The sequence below is a fragment of the Cuculus canorus genome, chromosome 2 (assembly GCF_017976375.1).
Source record: "Cuculus canorus isolate bCucCan1 chromosome 2, bCucCan1.pri, whole genome shotgun sequence".
Classification (NCBI taxonomy): Eukaryota; Metazoa; Chordata; class Aves; order Cuculiformes; family Cuculidae; genus Cuculus; species Cuculus canorus.
Window position 1 is genome coordinate 97,225,759 of NC_071402.1, and position 25,798 is coordinate 97,251,556.

The window sequence follows — 25,798 nt, forward strand, 5'->3', positions numbered from 1 at the left end:
GTACTAGTCATTAGTCTACAGCTATCAGCTTCACAGTGATGCCCTAAACAGAATACAACATATTAAATATTACTAATAATGCACCAAAAAGTTAATATGCTCACTTCATCACATCAACATCAAAGAAGGTATTGTATAGCAATAGTCAAGGAGCACACATTAAGTAAAACTATCTTTTAATGACTTAATAAAATAATCCTGGCTAGATACAAATTCCCCCCCCAACAAGCACATTCCCATCAAATTTAAAACTGACAAAGAGATTTTCTCAAGAATTCTGTAAAGCCATGCCATAACAGATAACTCTTTTGAATAAATTTTCCCATTCCAGCACTCTTAAAAATAATCTGTCACAAGATTTTAAAAGACTAATCTTTATCCCTCTAAAAATTCCCACAAAAACATAGTTCATCTTTCTAATAAATGGTGAAGTTCTTGCTAGTACACCAGTCTTCTGCTCTCTGTTGTACAACTAAAGGTGTTTTATAAATTGCTCACTTCCATGACCAAATAAGGAAATATCAACCCTTTTCTTAAGGATTTAAAGTTTCCAAATTCCTATTTAGTTGAACTTGCAGTCCAATATCATTAAGATTATATATAAGTTAAGTGTTATGGATTCTTCATTCCAAAATATATGGGAATTAGATGGAAGCCTTACCCCCATGTAGTATCAAAGCTTTCGTACTGTGTACAGCTCCAGAAACATTGATGTAATGATCCTAATTATTTTTAAATACTCATGTTAAGAAAATACTGCACTGCTACTTCAAAGATACAGACTCTGGAAGGTCTCAAGACTTTAACTGTTATGCCAACTTTAAAGAATAAGCAATACCAAGTAAAAAGACAGATCTACAGTGAAATTATTTCTAGGAAATGGCTTGTGAATAATACTACCACTGCAGAGCACTCTAATACAGAGATTGTACAAATTAATTTGCTTTAGATACACCATCATTTTCTTGTCTATTGCTGCGGTAGATGTAGTAGCTGCCACCGGCCAGCTGTGGGCTGAGCTTCACATGCCCACCAGAAAAGATGTTTGGCTGTTTGGGCAGCAAACACAAGCCAGAAGCCTTTTCCCCAGCTTCTGTGGGAAGGAGATGGTGGCTTGCACGTTCCCCCATGCTTGTTTCATGCCACGTTGAAAGATTCTGTAGGTGTCTTTGGAAGCTTCTGATTGAATGAATCCAAGAAACTCTTTCCCCAAGCCAACCAATTCAAGCAGCTAAGACAATACAAGACCCCAAAGAAGAAGTTCCTAAGGTACTGCAAGCACAATACCATCTTAAACCATCATGTTCCATCATATTACATTAAAACATTTCTGAAAATATTTTAGTCCTTAATACATCATGCCCAGCACTCTGAGCATGCTAACGATCTCCCTTTATCTCCCAACACTACTCCTTTTTATTTTACTATTATTTTTGGCATCAATTTATCCAAAAGGTGTTACCCTTGGAAAAAGCACAGTAAAAATACACACTGCTAAACTCGCTCTTCAACATGTAGTGTTAGCAGTGGAGACATGCACTCAAAGATTCATAAAAAAAAAACCAAACTAGAGGCACATCAGTTGTAAGCAACATAGGAGATGGACCTAGGTATACATATTAATGACCTGCAGAGTTATTAAGTTGCTGGCATGATACAGCCATTAAAAAGCAAATGACATCCAAACATGAATCGGTTAAACTATTTCTTAGCAGAGAAAAAGAAAATATATGTGCCATTGCTTAAGGCACTTGAGACATCTCACACAGACTTTTTTCATCATGTTCATGGAAGACAAAAGAGGTAAAGAAAAGAGCTGCAGAAATTACCAGAGAGAAGTCATTTTAAGAGTAAGGCTGCAAAATTTTTGTTTAGTCTAGCAGAAACAAAAGCTGATACAGGAAATAATTATTCTCTAAAAACACAATAGGGTGGTAAACAGTAGGCAAGGAAAAGAACTATTTACTCTAGCAGACAATGTTGGCACAAGAATAAATGGGTGTAATTTGGCCATGAATTAATTTAGACTGGAAATTAGAAGGTTTCTGACCATAAAAGAGGTGAGGTTCTAGAGTAGTTTTTTTTAATACAAATAGTGTAGACAGAAAAAAAAAATAGCAATTCAAGCTATTTAATGATGAAGATTGTTAAGTTCATGGAAAATGCTACAGGCACAGTTTCCTATGTAAGTAAAACACTGCATTTTTAGCATCCAAGACATAGTTTCCAGCATTATGTTTGCTTATTTTGTGAAAGCATGGGATTAAAAAAAAAAAGAAAATATTTATGCATAAAGCATTAGAAATATTGCTTAAGCAAAAACCATCCATATGTAAATGATCTTTGTAATTAAGTTTGTGCTTTGCAACAAGAAAACAATTTAACTTGATAAATAGGTTGTACTTCAGTGGTTTTGAAACTAATTCTTTTTAATGGGAAGATGCAATTTGTCACATGCTAATTTTCTTGGGATTTATAGTGTTTCTACTACTTTTATTTTGCTTTGTTGTCTTCTTTTAGTCTTTAAAGTTCTAGGCAACAGTTTTATCAGTGTGCGCGGACAGCAATGGGAGACAGCTGTAAAATGATGTCTGATTATTTATTTATGCCGATCTGGCTACCAGGTTCCTCAGATAAGCATTTGCTGTTAGTCTAAAACAGTATTAAGGAAAAAGTAAAAAACTGATGATGACTGTGGAAAGATAGAATCTGAATATCAGAAAGAAAGAAGCAAACATAAACTAAGCATATTTGAGTTAGAAAAATAACAACTTAAAATTCAGGAAGGGCATCCAAAGAAAATAAGGAAAATGTTACAAAACTAATTTGCACAAACACAGAAAGAATTTGCTGAGATTGCAGTTAAGAGTTTAGCCTAGAGACTCAACAGTAAAGCACTTATTAAGATTTACTTGTGCAGCCTCTGATGCCTGTAATAATTGCACAGTTAATAGCTAATAAACAGGGGTCACCCAACACTGTATTGGGTCTTGAAATCCAGATCTGTGTTATAATACTATGCCACATGGAGAATTAGTTATTTGAAAACTAATCTACGTTCTGTCCTCAGCAGAGCCAAGAAGCAGAAAGAAAAACAAAAACCTGCAAAGGCAAAATAGAGATATTCCCTTAAAGATGTCAAAATATAGACGAGAGAACTCTATTGAACCAAAGTCAAACAATTGCATATATGTAGCTTGAAGTCATGTTAAAAACTGTTATTTGCAAGTGTATGTGTACACACACATATTTAAGTATATAGCTATAGCTATAGCTATATACACACATGTATTTAAGTATATAGCTATAGCTATAGCTATAGATACACAAGCAAACATACAGATTTACATATTTTTCCAGTTTTGTTGTTGACCAAATTATGCAAAGATATAGTAAAAATAATGCAAAACAGTTCAAGTATGAAACTCAACTTTTGATTCACTTTCATTCACTTTTGTATGAAATAATTGGTTTTTCTCTTCTTCCTTTTTAACCCCTTCTTACTGATAGTCACTAGCTACTATATTCAGTGGCTTTTGCAACTAACAGCCAAGATTTTACGAATAAAAGGAGCTCACATCATTAATAATGCAATTTCAAATTCTTTGTGTCTGAAATTGCCACTCAGATACCAGTCATGACACTGATGAGACAGCTGCCAGTTTTCACTTTTCTGGTTTTTTTCTTTCCTTCTTATTTCTGCTTGGGGAGTACAAATGAGTTTTATAATAGTGATATGGTCTGGTTTATAAGGGCACATTTCTGATGAGGAATTGTTATTTCTCCTCGTATGTAGCTCTCAGGAGAATGCTATGACCAGTCTGTTGAACAAGTGACAAGACACTCCTGAGGAATGTGTTTTCCCTCTGTGAAAACCAGTCTGCCCATCCCAATAGCACTCAGTCAGCAGGTGGGACTTTGTAGAGTTTTATCACTGCTCATAAATTAATAGCTCTTGATTTAGCTTTTGAAAGTGAAAGTGCATTTCCAGAGACGAGAAACAAAGAAAAGTTACTTTAAGTGCCAGGTTATTGTGTGTTTTTGAAGGTTGTGCACAATGAAAATGCAGCTACGAAATAGAAAGAAATTTAATACGTTGAGTATAGTCAATGGTCAGTAGAGCTCAGGTAGATAAAAGCAAATGGGTCTCTCAGTTAAGTTTTACACTTTTGCTGACGAAAGAGGTCACGACCAGAAACTAGAAGATTGGCAGGGATTTGAAGAGATTATTTGGTTTACACTAGGTAAAGTACAATGCTAAGGATTATTAAGAAGCAGAAAAATCAGAGTTTATTCACATCCCTTCTAAGTTCTGCCTCATTTTTCAATCCTGTACCCCATGCTCCATTCCTAGTGTTCTCTTTACTGTAGTTAGATTTTATCTAAATTGATAATCTCTAGGTCTTACTTAAGACTTTCTCATGTCTCTGCTGTGATGCAAAGGGACAGGCAAGATCCAAAGTTATACTTCAAGTCATTTTCAAACCCTGGAAGGATTCATGATTTATCTAACAAACTGAGCTTCAAAAAATGAAATTGCTAGTAAGGCTCCTATTTGTCATCAACATTGAAAATATAATGAAAAAGAGGTGATAACCCATGATTTCTGATTTCTCTTTGTATCAGACTAGTTTGAATTTCTGGCAGGTCCTTGTTATACCTTTGCCATTTGGATACACTGATTTTGAAGTAAGTTTTCTCAATGGACTACATTTTAGTCCCACAGGAAAGTTTAATATTTGGGAAGTTACTAAGTACTATATCAATTGCCTCTGTAGCTTTTATTGTCAGAAAATGGAATAAACCTATCTGGGAGCAATGAAGAGTATTAATTTAAAGTACTTTGCAAATGGCAATAAATCTTAAAAGATGGGGGGAAGGAATACGTGTATCATGCTATTTAAAAACCTGGAGATGGATACTTCTAAAATAATTAGATATTTGTCCACCATCAATGAAAACTGTCTTCCTAATTGTGCAAAACCTGTTATGTTCCTTCATCTTACTTCAGTTTCAGACTGCTCATTTAAGTAGATTTTTTACATAGACATAGCAACATTGACTAAATCCAGATAGTAAAGGAATTTAAATAACCTTAGAACCCTGATGCAGTTCATAATCACCTCTTTAAGCCAAAACCAAAACCAAAACAAAACACTAGCCCAACCTTCATGATTAGTTACAATAATTAACAAAACTGAAACACACATAATAGGAATATCCACAATTTCTAATGGTGAAATTGTACGTCTTGTCTAAACCAACAAGGTTCTCTACCCCAGTATTCCAGATTACAATAGTTTATTTTCTAGACTTTCTTACTACAAATCTGTCTCTTATAAATGCAGTAGTCTGTCTGTGAGTAATGACAATGAGCGACTTACTGCGAGTTATTTAAATGCAAATCCAGGAAAATCTCTGTCTACACAGTAGGTTGTTACACAGACATGAAAGATTTGTTTGCATTATACTTAAGTGACCACTGATAAATATACAGAATGTTGGCTACCTCATTTCTGGAAGTCACTCCAATCCAGGCTTGATAAGTTCTTAAATCTTTGTAGAAGACACAGGGAGCTTTAAAACCTGGTGCTGGCAGATCGGAGTCTGTTCAAGACTTCTATGCAAATTAAATTATAGTCACATACATGTAAGTTTATGAATGTTCTAAGAGTATTGGTTAGGTGGTATTATTATTGTTGTTGTTATTTAGAACTTTTTTTTTCCTAACAACAGGTATTGGGGGGGGTGTCTTTATTTGAATGCAATTATCAGTTCATCATTACAAGTACATTTGCATTTTACATTTCTTGTAAAAATAGATAAGAGAATTGCGGTGAAGTTATTAAAAAACTGGGTTGCATATAAAATGTGAATCTCAGTTTACTGCTTATAGCTTTACTTTTTCTGTGTTTTCTAAAAATTACCTCTATATATCTCAAAATGGCACATTGCTTTCTCAAATGATTAGTGATTGTTCTTCAGTCAGATAAAAATTCAACTCTGAAGTGTAGATCCTTTGCTTTCCCTTCATACAGTGCTTTGCACAATTATATTGTTTTTTTCTTGATAGGCACTGTGACTAGGAACATGGTAATGCAAATATTTTTCAGCCTATTGTTATGAATGTGCAGACATTTTGGAAGAAAGTTGACTACTCATCTACTAATAAGATAAACCATCTGTTCAGAAGTATGTACCTGCCAAGGCCACTGCTGTAGTGGAAGACGAGAGGACCTGTACAAATCTGTGACAGTAGGAAGGTTGGGAATTTTTCAGTACCAAATTAAGACAGCATTTTAATGCTAAATAAATAACAATAATAAAAAAATATGGGTAGGTATCCAGTCTGTTTCATACAGTTATGATACTGCTTGACAATTGTATTTTATTTTTTGCCCTTGGCACTCCCAAAGTACCGCTGAAACTTGAAATCCTTTGGAGTGGTTAGTGTCATGAGTTTTGTGCATCAGCTAGCGATCAAAATTTCCCCAAGTTATGTATAGATATTTTCCAAGTACAGAATTAGGATGTTCTTATTGCTTTTAAAGAAAAGATACACATAATACAGTCATTCTTCTCCCAGTTATATGAAGGTATACACATAAAAACCTGGCATGGGAAGTATATGCAGGTAACTGACTATGCTAAAGCTTCTCAGCACTTTTCATTTGCATGACCTCGTTCTCTGATGCTTATAATCCTGCCAGATTTTAACCACTCAGCTGATATTTTCCACACAGGGCATTTGCATCAGAAGACTTTTTTCCCTCCTTGTTTCTACTGTTGTTGTTGTTGTTGTCATTATTCCTCTGATTGTAAGCTCTTGGCCTTATCCCTGTTTAAAAAATACAGGAAATGTCCTTGTGCTGGTGTACCTCGGAGAAGTCAGCAGAGACGGAGTTCAATGAAGGAGGCATTGTCCCCGGGAGATGTGCCTATTGCTCTCTCTGTGAAAACCCACACACTTTTGGGTGTTTGAAGCTTCCTACACTTTGAAGACCAGAACGATAAAGAACCAGTCTGATGCCAAGCTACTGGAAACAAAAGCTCGACTGGAGGGCAGAAAGGAGAGTTATAAAGTGGGACACTAAAGAAAAGCCTGTTAGGAGAGGATTAGGATTGACTAGCTAAAGACTGGGACCTAGAGTGGGAAGAGGTAGGAAAGCAAAGCTCTTGGGAAAAGAGTGGGAAGCCCGGGGAAAGGTGGATTGAGTGGGCAGCAAGACTGTGACAGGAAGGTTACTTTCCAAAATGGGCAAATGCTGACATAAACAGAAGAACCAACAGCACAGGGCAGGAAAGTTACCTTGTGCTCAAGAAAACCTCTCTTTCTTGAAGACCCTGCTCGTAATTTACCACCTATAGCACTGATCATGGGAGCATTGATTTCCAGCACCATTTTCCCCTAACGCTAATCTATTAACTGTCTGACTCACATTTGTTGTTGCAATTATTTTCATAAAGTAGCCTATGAGGTGAAAGAATTGTTTAGAGTCTTATTTACAAAAATAAAATAAAGCCACAGAGATTAATGTCACAAATATTGTCTAAACTTGGACAGATAATCTGAAGTACCAGAAAGATTATATGTTTTATTCCTTTACAGAGAAATTAATGTTAACTGTACTATCATAGACTCCAGATACTGTTATGAGGACTCAGCACTTCAGCAAGTCACACGTAATGGTCAAGCATTCCAAAGGTGAAGCACATACCATTAAAAAGTTTGCTTTAAGTAATTGCCTAGCATCACCTTCTGTGGCAGAGGAAAGGACGAACTCCAACCCTCAAATATAATAAAACAAACATAGAATACCAAAAAAGCTGAAACTATAAGCAATTCATAACCCTATCAATCCCATCAGCTTGACCAAAGACAGAGCCATTCCTCACAAAAGGTAAGTGATAAGTTTAATATGAAGAAAATAATTCCTTTTTTGAAAAGGAATTGCAATAATCCATGCTAATTCCATACGGGCCATACTATATCACCCAAAATAAAGGCAAAAATGCCATTTTCACTAGCCATTTAAAATGGGATGTAGCTGTTTAAGCTAATACGAAATACGTGATCAGCTTACATATATTACAGGTGCAGTGACATAGGCAGCTACATTTAAATGCAAATAAAAAGACGTTAAAAATGTTTTTGAAGAGTAATGCTGGGGCTATTTATATATATGTGGATAAACATTATTGTGATGTATTGGGTTATGGAAACTCTTTTTCCTCAGTCACAATATTGATTGACAAGTTAAATTTTCTGGGTGACTTGGAGTTTCGATAGATGACACTCATACTAGGTATAAATACTACGAGTTTACAGAAGACCTGCCTGTGAAACCATAGAAACTCAATATGTTGCTATTCCTCTTTAATTACTTAATAATGACATTTTTTTGGCATTGTTTTCATATAGAAAACAGAAGTCTCTCATACATCCCTCTCCCCCAGCCTTGCCAACCAGGGTATTGCCATTGGGAACTGAGGATGTGGGATCTCATCCATTTCCCATTCTCAGTGAAGCTTTTTACCATTGCTTGCTATCCACAGGTCAGAGTGGTGGCCATTTGCTGTGGCTGTTGTGCTATTGGAGATGGTTTACAAATGAACACAAGAGACAGAAGAAACAGAAATGGGTGAGTATGAGAAAATGGTTTTCTATTGAACGTTTCACTGTGCATAACTGTACACTTTAACTGTACATTCACTTCTGCATAATGTCTGTAAGTACTGAGTATGAGTGAACAGTACAATGGTGATCCTATAGTCCATAAATATTTTTTTTTGCATTTTAACAGCATTTCCCAATTTTCCTTTTTCCACAGGTGACAATTCATTGTCTGTGCTTGGCTATGCATGACTATCTATGAATGAGGTATATTGTTGCAAATATGTTTCTGTATATAATTCTTTGATAATCTTTGAGATGGAGCCTGTGGCAGGAATAGTATCAAATGTAGTTTAAAAAAAAGGGCAAGTTTTCAGGCACAAATGGGGCCATATTTTGAATTCCCACTAATTTTTAACTTTGTGTTTGTTAAGACAAATTCTAATGCAATAAGGAGTTTCACATGAAAAAAAGCTCTGTTGGCATGAGACCTGGGAAACCCATTGCCTGCACTGCAATTCCCATTTTGGAATTAATTGCTCCTTTTTGGTTGGTCAGAAATCATTTGGTTTTAAGAACTTTGAGTTACTTTACAGCTGTGCAACTAAAAGCACAGAGCAGATGTACATCTATAGTCCATAAAGAAACTGAGCTGATAGTGTGAAACGTGATGCAAATGCTTCTAAAGCCAACGGCGGGTTTTGATCATATCTATATAATATGAACTGAAATGGTAAAATTGTTTACCTCTGTGACATCCTGTAGTTATCACATGGCATCAAAAAGGGAGAAAGGTGCTTAAGTATTTTAATTGTATTTTTTAACTCATTTGGATTTTCTTATGTTTATCTCTGAATTTCCTGCATGGAAATGGTTGGTTTGGAAATGTTGCTGTTACCCTTTCAAGTTACTTCAGCCATGCTTTACACCGAAGATTTTTGTATGGGAATAATGGTATGAATTTCATAGCGGCAAGAGTGCAGAGGAATCTAGAGATGCTTTATACATACTTATCAATAATGCATTTCTCTGCATTCTTAGGGGATCGTATTTCCATAGGCAGTTGCAATTAATTCAAAGCAACTGTATGGTGTAAAAAAAAATCCCAAACCCACAACAGGCTCTCCTGTCCTCAGGGCTCTTGTCCAAATAGATACAACCATTACAGATCAGAATTTGTGTGTTTTGTAGGAGCTGATAAGAATGCAGAATTGTCAAGCAAGTGAGCACAAATATTATCAACAAAACCACAGGCAAGAATGCCTCTTTGGCTTGCAAAATACTGGTTTCAGTGTATGTTTAGCTAGGTCATGCGTTCTGGTGAACAGAAAGCATATTTGGTTCAAAATTGTGTCAGCTACACTGGACTTTTGTAACCAAGAAAAGAATACAGCAACAACTTTCACAGGAAGGCTGTAATGGAAGGAACTTAATTTATCCATCTTTTATCCTGATGGCACAGGGAATCTTGCTTTTAACTTGACAGTAGAGTGGGCTCCAGTATGCTTTTCACATGTGCAACTGCATTATAATCCCTGGTTAGCTGCAGATGAGGGCATGGGTCCACCAGGTGCATAGAGGGAATTTTACTCAACCGAATAATTTCTTTTACTTGGGAATTCATGTAAAGAAGTGTTTTGGCCCTGGCTTTGCCATTGCACATTCGGTTATAGATGAGCAAGATGCGGTGAAAAACAAAAACACAAAACTGTACTAATACATCTTGGGATATAATGTAGATGAACCAGTGAATCACTGTTGATAAAATTAGTGGCTTTATGTCAGAAGTTTAATATTGCACAATCTGACATTTAATTCTGTACATACAATTACACACCTTAAACAGTTCAACTGTGACTTTACCTGATTAGCTGTAGCCATATCATAAAATACATGGATGATACAGCTGGCTATATTTTAGAGCTTTTTATGAGGCAATATTGCTAATAGTCACTTTATGATCCTGTGGTTGAAAAAGTTTTAGTGTCTTTTTCCCCATTTGCATGTGCATTATTTCCTGCGGTCAGACTGTAGTCCTCCCTTCTTTGAAACACACACCAGCCCAAAAGGCAGATTTTACTTCCTGTGGGTTTTCAAACTTTCTCAGAGTACTTTATAGCTGAGTCCCACAGATAACGTCACCACCTCAGAGCACTGTCGTAATGTCCTCTGGAAACTACGCAGTGACTTACATTGAGAAACAGTGTTAGGCCTGACCACCATTGCTTTTTCTGAAATGTGAGGCCAGTATAGAGCAGTGGGACAAAGCCAGGGGCACATTGAAAATTCAATAATACAAACGCAAAATAAGTTAGAGGACTCCAGAGTGGATCCACAATATGATTTCAATCAGGCCCTTAAATGAAGTCATCAAGACCATTTAAACTCCATGTTAGATCTCCTCTGAGTTTGTTAATGAAGACATCTAGCATTCCACGATTAGCCACTCTCTACAGACTATTGTAGCAGATAACACTGGTAAAAGTACCTGAATGCAAATACTCTGCAGAATAAAAATGGTTAACAGACCATGATTTCAAAACAGCATATGACACTAGAAGATCACAGTAGTAATAACAATAATGTTAATGCAGCAAGTATTTGTATGTTATTTTGCAAGCATTCACATTTCTGTTTGTATGATCCTTAGAGTATGGAAGTTATATCAGAATATTTTGTATTTGCACACACAAAAGCATAAAATGCTCATCATAAAACAGTTAAGCCAGAGAACCGAATTCTCTTTAGAAAAGTTTGATTTCCATCTCTTGGTTTTATTACCAAAATAACAGAATATAGATTTTACACTTTCATTAGAGTTTCAGGCTTTGCTCTATACAAAGGCTTTTCTTTGTTAATTTTTGAATATCACATGAAAATGAAGAATATAAATATAGCACTGAATGGAATAATTAATTCCAGATAGTGTAGTAACTTGAGAGCATGCTGTCTAAGAAAAACAGCTTGCCAAATCACATTAGAGAATAATTTAAACTCAAGATTTTTGTATAATCTTATTTTGTGCCCTCTCAGATTCCTTTGTTATCACAGCTCTAGCTGTAAAATCTTCTGTCTCTTCTGCCTCTAGAGAATGGTCTCCGCTCATAAACAGGAAATTTAGTACAGTAAATTGTGTTTAAAGTAGATAAAATATCTAAAATACAAATATTTCAACAACATTATTATTCACGTATAATAGCTCTTATTTAAGAATGTTAACAGATTCAAAGCTGAATACAAACCTAATCTTTAAATTAATTTTGCATAACCTTTCTACAAGTGCATTTTGAATAAAAAGCCATATTTTAAATGTTTTCTTGTCCAGTGTTAATGTGAACAAATACTGAAACACTGAATTGGGTGTCATGAGATCATGCTGTATTATAGAACTACATACTATAAACATGCATTTTCCCCAAAGGAAATACAACACAGTCATATAAATACAAAGAAATACTGCTTACCTTCCTCTCTTAGAAAATATTCCCTGAAGACAGTGTAAATCTGGTTATAAAATGAAAAGCAAGCCTGGAGTGTACAATTCACACACATACAGACATCAGATACAGTCATCTCCATGAAGAATGCCTGTTTCTAGCCTTCTATACATGTTTTTCACTTCTCCCCACTGTAGTTATACTGCTATGAGCCAAACTATGCTTAAAATACTATTCTGCAGTGTAGCTTTAGGCACCAACATATTGTCTAAATAGTACTTACTGTTCCAGAAGTCACGCATTATCCTATAAGAAATTTAGACCTCCGAAACAGGGATTTGTTGCGGCTGAGCACAATGTGGCAAAACACTGCACCTGGCTCATCAGAAAAAGTCGTTACTTTCAGTGATCAGCACATATTCACAAAGCACAGTATCTTTACATCTATGTACATGCATGCGTACCTACATTCACACACGTACAGGAGTTGCAGCCTGTCTCTCACAACCCCAAGATAATTGCCGAATAGGGGGGAAAATCTTGTTAGTATCACACACCATCATTTTTCTTGACCACGGCTTTTGCATACATTTTTCATGTACTACAACCACGACTGGTGATGCTAGAAAGCATTTGTAACCCAGACACGAGTAATTATTCACATAAGGCACCAAACTCATTTTGGCTTCCCTTGTGAGAGCTCTGCTACCGCAGCAGCAGTGCAGGGTCTCTCTGCTGGTACTCATTTGCTGCAGTCTTTGTGCATGAGTATACATTATAAACAAATTAATAACACAATGACATCCAACACTCAGGAAATAAAGAAAATTGTGGAGAATCAATCAGATCCTACAGCAGGCATGTAGACTTGCTGTAAAAACATTTAACAGTAGATAGATTTTTCCTGTGCTGTCAAAGTTAAAGGTACCAAAAAGAAGCACACACTAAGGCATTTTTGTTCCACTGTGATATTGATCCAATGCCAGACGTAGTGAAACACAATGGGCACACAGTCAGCCTTGGTAAATTAGGTAAATTAGGGATCATTTGATGGTATTCTATTGTTGCTATTGTAATCACAGTAATTTTCACTGGTAATGGTGCTTCGTGATGAAGTGTGGTTCTCACAGAATAATTGTGAAAGGTATCGAAAGATTCAGGGTGTAGCATCTGGTTTTAAAAGCTCTTCAGATTCAAATTGGCATTTTACTTTATCTTGAAAATTTATTAGAGATTCAGATCATGCCGTTTTAAATGGAAAGGTGAAAGCAGGGTAATTTCAATCTATGAATTATTCAGATTCAGACTGGTGAAATTGCCATCCATGAGCTGATTCTCTGACAGTCTCTTTTGCAGAGCCTCCATTACGCTTGTCATTTTTATTTCTTTATCTACAATCTCTTTCTCAGTTACTGAGCTCGTCCCTTAGGGCTGTGCTTCACAAACCAAGTATTTCAAATTGGCAATAACCTAAATGTGTTGCTGTCTCAAATCGCAGTCTCCACAGGCTGTCTTTTCCAAATCATTAAAAACCACATCCACAATGGTGTCTGTTCGGCTCTCCGATTAGATGAATTTTTTAAAAAAAAAAAAAAAAACCAGCAAAAAGAGACCAAGGCATCATATCGAAGAGTTATGTTCCTGTAACAGTCCAGCAAAGAAAGTGGTGCTTTGTGCTTGTTCCTTTGTTGTCAGTGTAACCCATTCTAGCTGCATAGCATCACGCGGAAAGAAACAACTGTTAAAGCAGGCTGACTTCGTGCCCTGATTTCCAGCAGGAGCAGATAAGGACTGCATTATAGACAGACTAATCCAGGCAAATATACTCTCAGAGACCAAGTACGATTAGTAGCTTCTTACAGGCAAGAAAAACAGAAGTAGTAGTAGTTGTAGTTGTAGTAGTTGTAGTATTAGAAGAAGAAGCGACTGCATAACCGAAAGGGTTTCATTCTCTCAGACTCCAACTGATACAGATTGCAATCCCAGAGACTCTCCACTTGATGGCTGGTAGTGTCATTGCTAGTCGACTGCTGCCCTGTATCCAGAAGGACTGGGACTGATTTAGGTCAGAGAGTCTGGTTTCTTGTTTGAGCTTTGCTCTAACTGATGTAAGAAGTTGCGGCAATTTCTATTAACAATCTATAGGACCCTGGGACGCTGGCACAGCTTCGGCAGTGCAGTACCTGCAAAGGCCCCAGTCGGACAAAAAGTGACAAGTACCATCTCCTTTGTCCTGTTGCAGCAGGTATATCACTGTGGCACAAAAAAAAATGCTCTTAGTGCACAAAGCGGGAAAACAGACGTTCTTCCTCAGAGGCAATTTGGGTACAGAGCTCCAAGCAGTCCCTGCTTAGCTAAAAATACTGCCAGGCTGAAGCCAACACATCCAGGCTGTGTGTCTGTTCCTATGCTAACACCAGGAAAATTTCCTTCATATGAAAAAGATAAGAATAAAAAAAAATCTATGCTGCTTTGTGCTTGGTTCTATGCGTCTGCTTTGCCGCACTGCGACTAGAAAACTGCAGCAGTTAGAGCTCTGGCAGTTGCGATAATGTAGAAAGCAGCAGCTCTGTGACACAGCAGTCAGCTGACTTGCAGTGTTATCATTCAATGTCCTCTATAGAATAAGGCCAGTTTCTAAGGTAGCACCAGGAGGATGACCTTGCATACAAAAATTGGGCAAGAAGGAGCGACCAGACTCATGTACACCTGCAAGTGATTTGGGGGTGATGTATAGCATTACCATCAGGAGCTCGTAGGTCTTTAATGGTCTCTTTTCCCTTTCTCCTTTCCTTCTTCTTTACAAATCATAACATGTCATTTATCGAACAGTATTTCTTCTGTCATGAAATAGTCCATATGGTCATGTACAGCTGATGATAACATTTACCATTAATAACAGCGGTTAGGTAACCTATGTTAAAAGAATTGCTTATAAACCACATTTGTACAAGAAACCCTCTTGGTGTTTGGTTAACTGCCCCCTCTCTGTGATGATGGATGTGCTCCAAAAGAGAAACTAATCCAGTGAGCACTACTGAAAGGCAAGTCCTCATTGATGAGAACACATTTCTTAGTTCTCATTGAGGCATCTAACTGCCTAGACTGCTTTTCACAGCTCTCTGTAGCTCCCCACTAAATTCACCGGGAACATTTTGTTATCCATGCCTGTGGGAAATCAGAGGGGAGAACTTCAAAGTTGCAGCTAGCAAAGATGGAAACTGATTAAAGTTCAGGGCCGATGGGAATCAAGCGCCCCACCACCACCTTGGCCTTTGGAAGTTCCCGTAGGGAACATCAGGCACGATTTTGAAGAATGTCACCATGCATCTACCTTCTTAAATTATACCTAAAACTAGAGAAGCTCCTTTAGAAATTGCCATAAATCAACTTGTCAGTCAATTACTGAAGGAATTTATATTATATTGTGTTACCCTTGGCCTAGGACAGATCAGCTTCCTTTCATCTAAGTGGATGTGCTGTACTTGCTCAGGCCAGAACTAAATTTGCTCTCACAGTTACTACTGTAGACTACGCATTTCAGTAGGACATATTATAAGTTCATTGTGAAGTACTCAGAAACTCTTAGCCTGAAATTTAGCCAAAGCCAAGTAAGCCAGCAAGCATTATTCACCAAGTTGGCATTCCCTGTGATAACTCTACCCGTGCTAAATTACATCAGCTTTAAAGTGGTCATAAATCAGAATTCTGTTATTATACAGCTTTCTCCACCAAAACCCAAACGAGATGCAGGAGAGCCATAAAAATGGTAAAGCTGTGCTGTATCTTTAAGGTGCAATTCTCTCAGACAACACGAAGAGCAGAGCACCCATGCAAAGACTGTGTGCATTGCTATATTGCTTCAGGGGGAGAAATGTCTGTTCTCATGCATGGATGAGTAATATAGCCTCAGTCCTGCCTCTCCCTTAATAATTTTTTTATTAAATGGCCCAAAGGCCACTGTTCCTGCAATCAGAAAAATCAGCACAGACATCTAGCAGGGAGATGCCTGCGCCCTCCTCCTCCCTCTCACAACAAACCCACCACACTCCTCTGTTACAGGCTGTGCCTCCACACTTGATAGTCTGGAATCTCTGGTAGAAGGTAGGCAGAAGCACAAAATCTAAGCAAACTCCAGCCAGTCTTCCTGCCTTAAAGGATTTGCTGAACGACTAGTGTTGTCTTGTCTGTGCTAATCAAGTCTCCTTTTCTGATGAGCTCCTCTCCATGGCCTCCCTTTCTGGCCTCAAGATAAACTGGGTGACCTCCAACAGGGATCTTTTCAAGCAGCATCTCTTCCCAAGCAAAAGATGGTCTGTAGATGGCAGATGTGTTTCCAACAATCATGACAGCCATGAGAGGACTGGAGGGAGCATTTCTTTCCTCTTCCCAAGCCACCAACTCTGTGGGCCCAGCTGCAGATATGGCAATCACAAACCAAAGGTTTCTCCCAAGGCTTTTCCCTGTAATCCCATTGTCTCTTTGGGGACAGGCAGAGGCATTTTATACTCTCAAAGCCCTGCAAAGCTGCATCATACATCTTGCAACCTTTACTGAGGAAAGGGTGAGGAAGGCCAGCTGTCTCTGGCAGTGGTACTTTGGGGAGTCTGTGATGTGTGAAACGCAGGATGGGGCATATCTGCTGACTACAGTTCAGGCGCTTTCCTAAAACCCGTATTAGGGTTTACTTCCGAGACCAACTCCACAGTTTTCTGGCATTGATGAAGGCTAATGCAATTTCCTGAAAAGTGTGCAGAGCTCCTTTTCTAGTCATTAACACACGCATCTCCCCCCATGAACAAGATGCTAATTTGGTTTTCTTAAAGTCTGTTGCAGAAGGTACAAAGTTTAGTGTTTTGACTGGTTCTTGGCTATGGATGAGTGTGTATGTACTGCATTGCATTATGTTGTAAGAAATCAACATGTGGACAAATTTGGGCAAAGTGAAATATTGAAAACTTGTATCTCACTTACCACTGAATAACTCTGGGAACAGAACGGATCAAAATTTTGCCTTTCTTCTTCCATTTTCTTTTTTTTACTGAAATGAAAATTGCATCCAAGCCCATAAACTGTATGCCAAGTTTTAGCTGAACACAATTAGAAACAGCTTAAATATTAAACTGAAAGCTGAAGGGCCAATGACATTACAGGGATGTTCTCTCACAGGCTCTTAACTGTAGCACTGCTGACAGGATGCTGTATTAGAGCCGAATTTTTAAGGCATCACCAAATATATCCCATGTATTATGTGAAACTACAAACTCAAAACCTTTTACAAATCCTTTGGATGCTGTGTTCCTCCTTCCTACACATATACAACACCACATTAATTCAGCTAATGTTACTTTAAAATCACACAGTGTCACTGCAAATTAGTAAAGCTCTTTTATGTTCTATGCTTTTTCTCCGTTTCTTAGGCTGGTTATGATTTTTAGTTCATGCATGCACTTAGATGCTGCTTTTTAAATCAAATACTTTTTATTTCAAACGGTTCTTTTCAGGTTTTTTCTTTTTTACTTCTCAGACTTTTGTAAATCAAATAGGTTTGATTTTAATGATACTATTGTGTACCCAAGAAACTGGGTATACATTAATCTACAGCTTTTTCCTATCCATTACTAGACAATCTAGGTTTTTTATTCCTTCCCAATATACAAACTTTGGGCTTTCAAGTATTTAAAATAAAGATCTTCCCAACAGATGGTACTCTTAAGAGCTCAGTGAAGTAGAATATTCACTGACACTCCCTGTTCCCTACATCTTCAATAACCTTCATGTAACAAAATCTATTAGGAGAAAAGAAAATCCAAAACTCTTACTTTTCCTCAAAAGAATTCATCAAGGATTTCTAAAACCTTGAAAATTTCCAGAACTGGTCCCTAAACACACATAGAAAATGTCCTTATCAAGTGAGGCTCAAATGAGATATAGAATTAAACTTTTACAAGCTGACCTTGGAAGACAAAGAGGGACTAATTAAAAATATAACTAGTCAGAGAAGTGAAAGAGAATTTTGTATATTTCCCAATTCTGCTTCCACAAATCTTTCCTGCTGAAACAGCTGAGTCAGAACAAATTGCTTGTGTGCAAGTTACTTCAGCCATATGGTGAAAGAAAAAAAGGGCCATGTGCCTCCTCAGCTATGTAGTAAATAGGAACTACCTCCATGCGGTTTTACACATTTATAGCTAATGTGGAGACCTAAATGTGAAATCGGGGAAATGAAGTGATTTTGTGAGTATCCCTCCAGGTCTTAGGCTTATAACCTATTAAAAAGATATTCATCCAAGTACATATAAATATGTATAAACATATTGCAATGCTGATTATTCTGCTATTAAAAATCTTCTTCATTCAGGTGATTAAAATACAAACAAAACTAACTGTGAAAAATAGAACAAAATGGCGATTGTGTGTAAACCAATAACAGTAATATGGAAATTTTTTGATTCAAAGCACAAGAGGATCACTGCACAAAGTTGGTGAATAGGATGCGACAAGAATGTCAGTAAAGGACAGGCACAAAAGAGACATCTTGTTGTCTGTGGCACATCATTGGTGTCAGTCACTAATGATCTCCTTGACATGCTGAGTACATGGCTCAGAATGTATCAACATTACTTCTTTTTTCTATCATTATTAATGGAATTCAGTTTGAACTTTCTGTGATAGAAACCAAGGCTTGTGAACAGGGGTGGCTGCGTGTCTTGAGGAAGATTAAAATTAAGCGTTTGACCTTATTTGGATGTGGCATTTGATAAATCTGGGATAATTAATTATGGAATAATCTTTGAGATTATTCGTTCAGGGCCCCAGTTTTTTCAGCTTTTGTTTCTCTTTCAGTTGATATTTCTGTTTGCTAAGAAAGACTGCCATAGTGCCAGAGATGAATAAGAGAAATAAATAGAAAAAAATATGGCATAAAGCAGGGGAACATCTATAAAAGGACAAAACTGAGTGACTGCACTGAACATTTTGGCAAAAGGCAGCAATCTGCAGATAAAAAGCCATCAATGTGTTAGAGCCCACCCAGAAACCCGAAATCCTTAAATTCTCCCCAAACTTTCAGAACCCTAATCATCTAATAAAAAATCACACCTTAATTCAGAAACCTAAGCTCTTATCAGTGTTTACATAGTTGTTTATTTTTGTATGTCTGATATGTAATGATTTTATTTGAAATTAACATGCCCCAGTAGATTTAATTTTAACAATAAGTATGGCTTGTACTTAGAAAGTAAATAAATATTTTCATTTAAACCTTTAAAATACACCCAGATAAAAATAAAAAATTGAATGAAAAACTGCAAATAAAAAAAAAAAAAAACAAACCATGCAGGGGAGTGCTAAAGTGAGTGCAATCAGTTCCAGATTTAAAACAGCCTCCCCACACTGAAACACCCCCTTCCACTACTGGGTGGTCACAAAGTCATGGTCGTTACTGGTGGTTTTCTTTAGAATCATTCCAGGCTTCTATATTCACTCACTTCAAAATAGGAAGAAACAGAGGTATTGACTTAATTTTCTACATGCTCTGCATTATGTTTCAAGATCTATCCCTAAGGGAGCAGGCTTCTGAAATGGTGATAGAGTGTTCATAATCAGTGGAGCAATAGCGGTCTGGAAGAGGCTTGCAGTCAGGAGAACCTGGGTTAAAAAAAAACCAATAAAACTATTGTCCTTCAGGATGAAACTTGCTTGGTTTACAGAGGGTGGTACATGACGTACAGGCTGTGATGGGCAAAGGCTGGGGTCCTGGGCATTAGCAAGGGATGCAACCCATTAGCAGCCAAGTGAGAGAACAGAACAGTTGACACCAAACACCCTGTATTGGCTCTATATTAGCACTAGTTTGGCGCCATAGAGCAAATGGGTGTTGGTTAGGTGAGCCTCTGGAGCATGGCTTCAAGGTCAGAATAATCCAAAAAGAAGCCAATCTGCATGCTGCAAAGGGTCTCCATTATGTGAACGTCAGCAGTGTAAATGGAAACAACAGAAAGATGTGCTTCAAAAGTACAGTCTTGATCCAAGCTGAAGTGATATTAGAGCCACAGACACTTCCCTTCCCATCTTCCAATCAGCAGTAAAATTGAGCAATTTCTATGAGACAGCCACTGGGGATCAGACATTCTAACCTCTACTCCCATGCCAGCCCTTGTCCCCAGTGTGTTCAGAATCAAGCTTTGTGCAATACAAAATTGCTTAGCACAGTATCCAATACCCAAAAGAATATCAGCATCTGGGATTTTGTGTAATTATTATCTCTTTAAAAATATTACATGGGCCCGTGTAATATAGCTAAATAATCAATTAACACAGTTAATTGTTTTCTGTTCTCATTAAGTTATTAAATAAGCACTTAAAAAGCTATTGCATTTCTTCTCATTTTAATTTGCATATTTTTTACCTTTCCCTGCCTCATGCCATGTGGCCTGTTTCACTTTCCCATTCTCAGGCACAACTGACTTGGTCTGACCTCTCCTACCTACCAGGGCAAGAGCTCGGATTTGTGTCCCACTCATCCAGGTTCACTGACTTGGTAAGTCCCAGCTTTAAGTTCTCTTACTTATATGCAGTGCAAAGTTCAGCATCAGAATATCCTGCCCTGCAGAGCATCAAGACAAACACCTAGATGCAAGGCAAGCAAGGAACTATTAATCCACGCATCCTCAGAGGAAAAAAACAAAGGGTCAAAAGTAAATAACCTGAGAGATTGGCTTGTCAGCATGCAGACTTGCCAGAGCCTCCTGCACAATCCTCCATTGTGGACACAGGGCTTCTCTTACCCAGGACATCAGCTTACTTTCCTAACACTAAAATATGTATTTTTAATGAGCTTTAGCAAGCTTTCTCTGCAAATAATCATTCTGACATTCTAGAATAGTAGGGCAATAAATCTCTATGAAAAGCAGGTCTAGTGTTTGGTCTGCTGTGACCTGTGAAGCTGTGGCAATGCAGTCACTTAGTTAGACTTAACCAAATCATCAGTTTGTTTGCTAGCTTAATATAAACCATTTTACCCGCAGACTGTTTTACTGCTGAACCATAAGAATATTTGCACATGTATACCACTTTTATGCTACATACAGGATAGTTCACTCTTCTGAAGCTAAGTAACCTGTAGAATGTTTTTGCTCAGAATTACTAAGATTACTAAAACTGGTTTCAATATAGCCACTGAAGGCAACCACTCTGATTTAGTTTTTAAATTGCACATGTGGTGGTAGGCTTCAGCTCCTGTAAAAAGAAATAAACATTTTCCCAAGAGTCAAGTAAATTTTCTTTGATCAGTGGTCAATGGATTATTAATATAAATGTTTAATTAAACGCTCGTCTTTAGTGTAATGTTTATATCTATTGATACAGTAGCTTAGTAGAAGAGCACAACCAAACCGTTGTAATCCTTAGAGGTGTTGTGTGCAAGTCCACCAGAAGGTACTGTCTGGAGGACCATCCTCCATACATGTACGTGGATTTTTGATAGGCCCATCCTAAGCACAGTTCATGGGTAACAGTATACACATGCAAAAACGTTCAGACTTGAGAGCCTGGGGCACTGAAGGCTGCTGCGAAGATAATACCATACCGCATACCCAATGACCTTCACTCTCTATTTCATCCTTCACCCAAGAACTTTCCACCTTTTTGGTGATGCCAAACCACATTTACGTTTGGTACCGAGACAAATGCAAGCAGGCAAACTCATCACTGTCCATGTAGGACAGGCAAACTGCCGATTGCTAGGGCTAGGGGGATGTATATGTGGGAATACATCCCTAGACTTATCCTGTTTCTTGTGTTTTGTTTTTTGTCTGCATCTGCTGCTGGGAAACAGGAAACCATGCCTGATGGACTCCCACCCACTCAGAGGAAATCTAATACAATTATGTTAAACATATAGCAAGCACACATCAGTTAGCAGATGTGCATTTAAATCTACATCTCCTTCACGAGCAATGTGAAAGTGTTTCACAGTTACAGACAGCTTATGTAAATTGCTTTAAATTTTCAATGTCTATGTAATTCTTTGTAATGGTTTCTGTAGTTCTATATAGCCCTTGTTTCTCCTTCTATCTGTAAATGAAATATAGCTCAATCAAAAACAAAACAGAATTTAAGTCTCTTTTGGGGGGAAACAAAAATGTGCCATCCTGTTTCAAAACCTAAAATGAATGATAGTGGTTGTATTTTCCCGTTGATTTAACAGGGCCACGATTTTCTGTGCACTATTTCCCTTATTCTACAAGTCTTGAGGATGGGTACCAGATCTCAGTGTCTCTTTGACACAACATAAAATGCAGTGTATTGCTGATCGTATCTGAATCTATAAAGTGCTGTAATGCTAAACAACAATGTAATGAATGATTTAAAAAAAAAAAAAAGAGCAAATGAAGATCAACCAGTTCTTCTAGTTCTGCTATTAGGCGAACTTAACATTTATCTTAAACTTATCCCCTTTTCCTTTCTGGAAGAGTTTAAAAACTTAACTGAATGGCTTCAGAAAAAACAGAAGCCTCATTTCAAAAATTTCAAAATAACAAGTTTAACATGTTTAAACATATCCCTAAAACATGTCTTAAAAGCCTTTTCTGAAGAGCTTTCTCTGATCTCTGTTAACCGTTTTCATGAAAGTTCATTCACATTCCTCCATCTCATTATTCATAAGCCACATGAACTCTTTTTCTGCTGTCAGTGGACTAATTCCCCAATGGCTGAAACACAACAATAACAAGGGTGGCCGCAGTCCCACATGGACTGGCACATCCGCATAGTCTGAGGGTCCCAGACAGGCAGAGATTGCTGACATAAGAGTTTGACCATTTGAAAATGGAGTGAGTTTTTTGTTTTACAGTTTCATTTTCCAAAGTCCACAGGCTTTGAGCAATTTTTTGTTTGTGAGCTTGCTATATGGTTATTGCTTATATGCTTATATGGTTATTGTTATATGCTTAAGCAATCAAATGTGTCAAATTGGAGCCCCTTAAATCTAAATATAATGTGCATCGATTAACAAGGTAAACAAAATCCTGTATATTTATCATATTAAGAAATGAATCATAATCCATATAAAAATGTGATATCTTAATTTGTGTAAGAATAAGTGATTCCAATATTTATGAATTTTTCCTGAAACAAAGTTCTTTTTTCTTGAATTTCTTCTTGCAAAACTTAAACCTACTTAGGCTGAAAAAATCCATGGCACATATCTAGAGAAGGCTGCTATTTTATTGAAAAGTTTTGGTTAAATCTGTTTTGACATTGTGATCAAGGAAGAACATGTCTTGTCCACATTAACAGCACAACCACGTTTTACAAGCAGGGAAGCTGTTTTGTTGAAGCTTGGACTGGAAATCAGATAGCCCAAAGAACTGCATTCCTGTCAAAATTTGCCATAGTGTGACCAAGGCATGAATTTCTGAATTATTGAAGTTCACGTGTTTTTGAGGTTTAAGGTCTGCTATTCAGTGTTTTGAAAGACTGCGCACTGCCCACCAGGCTCTGCTTGCTCCATCTCCAGAGTGACTGACAGAGTTTCACCCCCTTGCAGCTTTGGGTCCGTGGCAGGCCAATGCACATAACTTTCTGAGGAAGCACAACCCAGCCTGGGGCTACGGCATTTCCCTGTACTTGCAATTCTTGACTGTAGAAGGCTGCTGCAATACCATGAACAGTGACATACGATCTGGAAACAGAAAATATTTTTTCTAATATATTAAAAATGTATAGTTTAAGTAAATAAGTGCAAAAATTGTTTTTACAGAATGCCAAGCTTAAGGTTAAAATAAAAGAAATGCTTTACTAATGTAGTCTAAAGACTGCTGGGCAGTCACTTTTAATAATGGTCTAAATAGCCCTACTGTCTCCGTATAATTTCATCGTATGGAACCATGGATTTAATAATTACTTCTCGGGTTTCTCATAGCTGTTTGATAGCTGTTTAATCTTTTGATAACCCCATTCTTAGCCTGCCTGGTTTAGAGCTGTTTTCTCTAGCTGCTGTTTTCTTTAAATTAGGCAGAAGTCCAATCCCCTCTCCTCTTGTAGTCGGCCAAAATAAAGAAGCCAGTCTTTGCTATCTACAACACATGCATCAGATTTCTTTACTCCCTCGGAAAGTAACTCTTCTCTAAACCTGTACTAGCCTGAATTAATCTTTACTGAAAATAGATGACTAGTATTCCAGGTTTTTCATTGTCTTACCAGAGCTTCATATTAATAATATTATTAATAATAGTAATAATTCCCACAATGTCAATTGAAAAAAAATAAATTGGTCTTAAAATCATTCTGATTTATGAAATTATTAGATGTATGGCTTCTGTGGCTGCAGCACCTAGATAGATGATAATCTTGCTGTGACAGACTTGTATATCCAGACTGCTCCATCTGCCATTGTCATTTATAACCACTATGCACTGATCCCACAGTACCAATGATTACTTGTAATCTGTACCACCTTGGATTTGTACTTCCTTATCCCACTTCTCCCGTCCCATTCATACAGTAATCCTGTTCTCTTTGTATGTTATCCCAGTCCTCCTCTCTATCTGCTCATATCACAAAGAGGCACTGCTGATTTCCTTATGTGCTTTCAAATCATTATTAAAAATACTAAATCAAAACAATGCCAAGACCAGTCCTTGCATAACTTCACTATGAGCTTCCTTCCAGCCCAAACTGTCCCTTTTCAGCAGCCCCTAAAGCTGGTCTCCCTGACCTCACGCCTCACTAATCTCACAAACACTATGCAGTTCCCCATCTTCTCCAATTTAATTAATAATTTCCTATGCGGCATTATATCAAATACTTAACTGACATCTAAATACTTCTGTTTGTTTTTCTAGAGATTTTTTTAATCTTATCTAATGCAGCTTTTGAGTTACTTAGCCACAATACACCTTCTGTAAAGTTAAGAGTGTATTTGTCCTATCCACCATTTACTTCCGTCGCTGCATTATACTGTCTGAATTGATTAGGATCAGACATTTCTTTTAATCCTTATGATCTAATTCTGTTTTGAAACCTTTATTATTATAAATAGCACCACAGGTACAAATGTATCCTCTGTCCCTTCAGTGTTTCAGGAGTTGAGACCTGTCAGCGTCAAAACTGAAGGTTGTTTCCTGGCTCCACTGGCTCATCTTGTCTTTCCCTTTGTATTTCCATCAGAGGACTCATGCTGACAAGATGAAGTCTGAAGCACATATAGAAGAGTTCCTGCTATAGAATATCTGTGAGGTTTGTTATAATTCTATAGATCAGTAAGAGCCACTTTCTCTCTCACGGATTACCTTGGGCAACAAATAGTGCAGAGTCCAGGAGGAAGTGTCTCGTCTAAATAGTTTTGTTGTGAATGGGAAATGAAGTTCCTGCATCCTTCAAGTGACAGCATTCACTTCCTTCCGCTGAGGCCAATGTTAATTTCACGCCCATTTTCTTCAGAGGCAGTATCTAACACTGGTAACATTCTTTCTAAGGCTCAAAATCTAGGTGTCTCTTAATAAATTAAGGAAGGAAAGATCTTTCCTTACACCTTGTCACAAATCTCCCATCCCCAAGCCATGGGAGAGAAGATTACCTCTCAAATCCAAATGCTGTACTTCAATGAAATGGTCCTTAATAAAACATAATATTCTATGAGGATAGAAAGAAGTCATTTGTCTTTGCTTGCTCCAAAGTCTGCCAGAATGCATGTTTAGTGATGTATTCTGAGCTGGATAAGCTCATCTGTAGACTATCAGGA

The 25,798-nt window shown here is 37.4% G+C and overlaps 1 long non-coding RNA gene across 6 annotated transcripts; it reads left to right on the forward strand.

The window, feature by feature from the left end:
* Positions 1 to 50: 50 nt before the first annotated feature.
* On the forward strand, positions 51 to 25,798 carry LOC128851331 (uncharacterized). 6 transcript variants are annotated; one of them, XR_008448677.1, is made up of 5 exons: positions 51 to 7,901; positions 8,557 to 8,642; positions 8,832 to 8,881; positions 20,510 to 20,593; positions 25,132 to 25,798. It is a non-coding gene; the product is annotated as an uncharacterized LOC128851331 (long non-coding RNA). The 6 variants fall into 6 exon arrangements; XR_008448676.1 differs by having other exon boundaries at positions 51 to 8,642; XR_008448681.1 differs by lacking the exon at positions 8,832 to 8,881.